Source organism: Salvia hispanica, chromosome 2 (genome assembly GCF_023119035.1).
Source record: "Salvia hispanica cultivar TCC Black 2014 chromosome 2, UniMelb_Shisp_WGS_1.0, whole genome shotgun sequence".
NCBI classification, from domain to species: Eukaryota; Viridiplantae; Streptophyta; class Magnoliopsida; order Lamiales; family Lamiaceae; genus Salvia; species Salvia hispanica.
In genome coordinates this window covers 5,773,470-5,779,787 of record NC_062966.1, presented here as the reverse complement: position 1 = coordinate 5,779,787, position 6,318 = coordinate 5,773,470, and positions in this window count along the sequence as shown.

The window sequence follows — 6,318 nt, the reverse complement described above, 5'->3', positions numbered from 1 at the left end:
CGGTGACACAAGTGAAAAGGGCGCCGGGAAGGGTGCAATACGACTAGGATGTATGCCGGAGAAAAGGCTCGAGATGGAGAAGAAGGATAGGTGGGATGATCATTAACAAGGGCAGAAAAGTCAAAACGTGAAGGATGTCTACCCTAAAAGCAAAGGCAAGCCTCCTGACAGGTCTCGAGAGTGCAGTGCAGGTGCGGTGTGATATGTGTCACTCGATCTAACAGGTCCAGAGGATTCGACTAGACTTCGGAGGCTAGAAGATCATGAAACTTATCGGAAAGGGGTCGTTGGGTGCATTCTGTCCCTTCAAAAACCTCAACCCACTATACTACAACTTAGCACAGGGGAAGTAAAGGATCGATCCCACGAGGACGAAGGTGCTACGAAACTGCATTTGAGGATGTTTTGGAAAAAGGGGTTGGCTGCTGCCACGCAATTTGTGGGTCGAGATTTTAAGACTACTGGGTCTGAGAGATAAGGAAAACTCTACTCTACCTACTGGGAATAAGAACGGAGAGCGTACGGAACATACATGACTTAGAGACTGCGATATTTTAAAGTTCTCAAACAGCTGAAGTAAACTTAACTAGAAAGGTTTTCCTAATTTGGACAGACAAGCATAAAGCAAAAATCAAGACAAGTTTCTTTAAACTTCCAGCGTCTGGAAAAACATGCAGAAAAGTAGAAGAGACAAAGTGGATCGTACTAACAGGTCTAGGGGACATGCAGAAAAAGCAAAGTACATGTTGAAAAGTACTGACATAAAGCAGATCTGGTTCTAACTACCAACAACTTCATCTTCTTCGGGAATCAAACGAGAATAGCAGCGAAAACAGAGTTTTAAACACCATGAAAACAGAGCAAACTTTAGATCTAGACTTAAAACAAGAAATTAAAGCCTAAACTAACAGATCTACGCTACTGGACCTAAAGGATGCAAAGAACAGAAAATAAATAGTCATACTCATGCACAATCGTGAACATCAAACACCAAATATACGAAACATCAACTCCGAAACACCAAGATTTAACAAATCCAAACATCTCCATGTGCAAATCTCCAACCTCCAACAACAAACCGACAGATCTCTGCTCCAAACATCCAACAACAAGCAAAGAACAAAAGCTAAAAGAAAGAGATGATCGTAAGCTCAGAGATATTCAACCAAAAGCAAACATAAACTTCCATAATAACTAGAAATAGGTCTGAATCCAGTGGATCAAAGCAAGAAACTAGAGTTGCGAAACTTAAAAACCAACAAGGTACTAAACGAAAGAAAATAAAATTGTTTCTTCGCCTCCACAAGGCGGTGTTACACAGCAAAATGACAATGACGAGATGAGAACCACGGTGGCCAGAATCCTCCATGTCCAAGTGCGCAGCAGACGAAATGAAAATTTGAAGTATGGAACTAGAACTAGAGCTAGGAGAGCGTAGAAGTGGCTGTTCACGGATGTCTTGTTCTTCAAGGTCGAGCTCTTTATATATGTGAGGCTCTGATCCCTAGGGTATCCCTCTGGTGATTTTACGCCCTTGCCCTTGAGTAAGACTCCTTAAAATTATCTGTCCTCGCTCCATTCTGCTCCTGTCGCCAACTTTTGATTCTTCCAGGTCCGAACGACGACTTCTGATTTTGCTTCAATTTCATCTCTTTTGCATCTGCCAGGTCCAGTAACAGCAACTCCTGGGTCCGGAAGATTTACTTCGCACCTGAACTCAATAACGCACATTAGCGCCCAAAATGCACATAATTTTAACCCTAAACCGATGCATGAAATGAGCCTTATCAAACTGCTCACACTTAAACCATACTTGCCCTCAAATATGAAGACACGAAAAAGGAATAAGGCACATTTCAATGCATGGTTTCCCCTTAACCGACTCTACTAAAAAAAAGAATAAAGACTCAAACTACTAGACCTAGACGCTAAGGACTTAGACAAAGAAAACAGATAAAAACACATATTAACACATAAACAAGATTAAGGTCAATTCAAGAACCTACAGTCTCCGAATCTTCCCCTTCCCTTCTTCTATATAATCGGCTTGTCAGTTTGTCAAGATAGCCCCTAACTTCACTAACTGTTGGATTCGCTCGATCACTCATTCCTCACCAGGGATGTTAGGATCGTTCGCTCTTTATATGCCATACCACTGATGCCTCGGGTCAGATAGTTCCCCTGTCTTAGCTCTTATTATAATTTTCTCCTTCCCTCCTGGACTTCGTCCAGCTTATAACTCCAATAATAATTTACTTTTATTTTTTATTTTTTTATTATTATTTTTATCTGGACCTTGTTCCAGTTTATTCCTCCCTTTTTGGACCCAAGACTTCGTCCAGCTTATACCTCCAGTACCCTTCCCCTAGGCCCTAGAGGTTACTTCTATCACCAAAAAATTTTCTCCTTCTAAGTTCTTTCCTTAAGCATCAAGTGGCAGCCCTCTCATTTTGTGTTAGTATGAAGTGTTTAAGGCTTATAACTCACTTTTATGGAGGGCTTCACAGCTAGATTAGTCGAGGCATATTCTATCGTCCTTACTTCATCCAAACCGATTTTGATTTATTAAGGAAAAGGGCATCAAAGTTGACATGTATTCTCTCTTCAATCACTCTCACTAAGGGGTTTTGCTTTCTATTCACCAGTTATGCATAAACACATAATTTCCTACTAACTGACTACTACTAACTCCTAGACCTAGTAAACAGACACATATAATTGACACTAACTTGCACTAACTCCCTCCTCCCTCCCACTTCACCATGCTTGTCCCCAAGCATTTTTTGTGAAGTGGAAAACAGGGCTAAGTTAGTGCGACACCTAACAGACTCACAAAACATATATTATATAAAAACAAACTTCTCACACTTAGACCGAGCATCGGGCTAAGTGGGAGAAGGTACACAAATTAACAGATACCAAAGCATGCTATATTAAAAACAAACTTCTCACACTTAGACCGAGCATCGGGCTAAGTGGGAGAAGATAGCTAACACATATATACATAAAGATAACACAAATATTCACAGACACATAAAAAAAACGGCATGCTTTGTAAAAAAAACGAACTAAAACATAAAAAGACATAAAAAAAAACTGAAATTTAAAATTACTTGGTTGTGGGGGGGGGGTCAATTCTGGCTCTGGTCCCCCGTGGGACCAGACTTCTTGGGCACCGTCTTTGCTTTCTTCTGGCTGGGCTTTGGTTCATCATCCTTCTTGGCCTTCTGTTCCCCTGGCCTGGGGGTATCCTTCTTCACTGGTACGCTGGTGGTGGTCTCGCTGTCCTTTCTCTTCTTCTCTGGTGGCATTCCTTGGGTGCTGGGGGCTGGCTTCTCTGGGGTGACTCCTGGGGTCAGCTGCCTAGATTCTGTGGGCAACTTGGGAGGCATGCGCTGCTGCTGGGCCCGGAGGATCTTTTGGTCAACCACAGTGACCATCTTCATCATTGTCTCCACGGCCTGGGCCATCTTGTCAGCTTGCGCGGCCATCATCTCCCTCTGAGCTACCGCCTCTTGATGCAGCTTCAGCAAGATCTCCTGTTGCTGCACTGTATTTGCTCCCAACTTTGCCATCGTTTCTTCCATTCTTGTCTGCCACCCTTCATTTGCCACTTTCTCTTCACCTTCTTCATCCGCCTTTTCGGTCTTTATCATCACTCCATCACCCTTCCCTACTTCGTAAAATCTCAACACGCCATCCTTCATTATAGTCAGTCCCTTGTTGAAGAAGAACGGGAGATCGAAGTATCCTGGGTCGCTACACATTGGCAGGTTGATGACCGAGTTGGCTATCTTCATTGACACATTTCTCTGGAGGTATGCTCCCAGCAAATTGCACGTGTAGAGATGGCGGTCGGAGTGAGTTCTGACTCTCTGGCATGCATAGGCAGTCCAGTACCCGAGGTGGACTTTCACATTGTTCAGCATGCACCACATGAAATACAGCTCTGGAGTAGTGAGGGTTGCACCCACTTGACCCAAGAGATTGTACCCGATATATACTTGTGCCATTCGGAGTACAGGGTCAGTGATGTGTATCCCCTTTGACGATCTCGTCTTGAATCTGGCCACCTTCTTGTGGGCAACCATCCTCCAGGCCTCCTCAGCATCGAAGCCAGCTGTATACTTGGGTGCGCCGATCTCTCTCTCATTCCACGCTCCTTCTTCCTCCTCCTCGGGTGTCAGTAGTCCCAGTCTCAACGACCACTCCCTTATACTCATCTCCATCTCCTCGTTGAATATCCTGAAGGAGATTGTGTCCGCATCGAGATCCGTAGATTGTTTGAACTTGAATGATGTGAAGAACTCCTTGGCCAGAGCTACCGGCACCTCCGCATTGCTGTGGTTGAGAAGCCACTCAAACCCGATGCTTTTGAAGTAGGAGATGAACTTCTTCTCCACTCCTAGTTCCTCCAGGTCCGAGAGGCACAGCTTCTTTCCGGACTTCGCCGACTTCCCATTCGTGGCTCGGCCATCACATGCCTTCTGCAGCTTTGGGTCCTCAAACTGGACCATGGCTTCCAACAACCTTTTGGTCACAAGGACCTCCATCGTCTCAAACGGGCTCTCTTCCACGGCTGGTATCTCAGCCTCCTCTTCGTCAGTTGGATGGGCAAACGGCACACGGATCGCCTCCGGCTCGCTAATCACCACAGTGGTGTTTGCGGGGCGAGATTTCTTCTGCTGGGGCTTAGCAGTATGCTTCCCCTTCCTTTTCCTTTCAGCTTCGTATCTCGTCTCCATAGCCTCTGGAGAGATTTCCTTCTCGGCTGCCACAGTCTCCTGGACCAGGGGGATATCATCCCCAGTCTCCTCTATGTCTTCCAGCCTCAGGCGCTTGGATCTGCCTGCCTCTGCCTCATCCACTTGCTTTCTGTTCAGACGGGATTGCCTCCTCGTCATCCTCTCATCCGTCGGAGTTACTTGGTCATCAGTAGTCGTATCGTCCACCACGACGATGTCAGTCTCGATTTCTTCACAAACTTTCTCGGCATCTTGCTCATCGCCGTCTCTTCCTTCCTCCTCAGTCTTCTCAACTTCCTTCTCAGTCTCCTCAACAACAACTTCCTCATCAACACTCTCACCTTCTTTCTCAGCCTCCTTGTCAACACCCGTCTCACCTTCTTCACCTACGCTGCCCTCACTACCCTTCCCATCATCCTCAGTCTCCTCTATACCCTGTTCTTCACTCGCTTCCACCTCCCCTGTTTCTTCTTGACCCACTTCCTCTGTTCTATCACTCTCCCCACCATCTTCACCCTCCTCTTTTTCCCTCTCATCCCCTGACCCAGCGGCCTCTACATCCGGTATTTCTTCTTGCTCTCCTAGACTACCCCCTCCCTCCTCTCTCTCTAATTCCTCCATACCCATCCTATCACCCTCCTCAGCATCAGTTTCTTCTATATTTACAGAGGGTTCGGCGTGGGGCTCAGTTTCTGTTTGAGGAATAGTGTGTGGGGGGTTCGTCTCTTGAGTTAGGGTTTCGGGTAAAATTTGGGGGTTTTCTGTGTGTGTGGGTAAGGCTTGTGCAGTGGGTGTTTCGATTAATGTATGGGGTCTTGGTGGAATTGTAAGTGGGGTTAGGGCAGGAATTACCTCTTCTTGTTTCCGGCATGCCTCCGACATTTGTGCGAAGAATTTGCTCGCCTTCGGCCCTTTCCCGTACTTCCTCATGAATTCTTGTATGATTTCCTCGGGATCCGGTTCCGCTTCGTCGGATTTCGCCTCGGCGGGGTTGTCTAGTCCGATGTTTGGCTGTGGTTGCACTTCGGTCGGCATGGGCTGCGGTGGAACTTCCGGTGGAGTGGGGTTTTCTTCTGGTGGCTGCGTGGGTGTTTTCTCGGCCGCGGGAGTCGAACTCGTCGCCTCCGTCACCTTCTTTGTGGTCTTTCCTTTTGGAGGGTTCTTCCCGCGGGTTGTGCGTGACGCCGGATTTTTCTGCATCTTCGTGTACGGCGGTGGTTAATGGCGGTGGGTTTGATGTTTCTCGGATCTGCAGAGAGAAAGAAAAGTTTGGGAATGGTGAGTTATGAGAAAATAATTTTAGGTGGGGGAAGTTAATTAGTTTTCTTAGGGAAGTTATTTTAGGAAAAAGAAAATAAAAGGAAAATAAAATAATTAAAAGGAAAAGAAAAGGAAAAGGAAATAAAATAAGAAAAGGAATATCATGATTGGCTGCAGGCGAACGGTCGCGTCTCTGACGCGAAGCAACCGTACGCCTCGCCAGCTTTTTGAAATTCAAAATTCAAACTTCCCCCTGATTTTTTTCACTTCCCTCTGACCTGGTAATCCGAAACACTTAGTAAAAATAACGAAA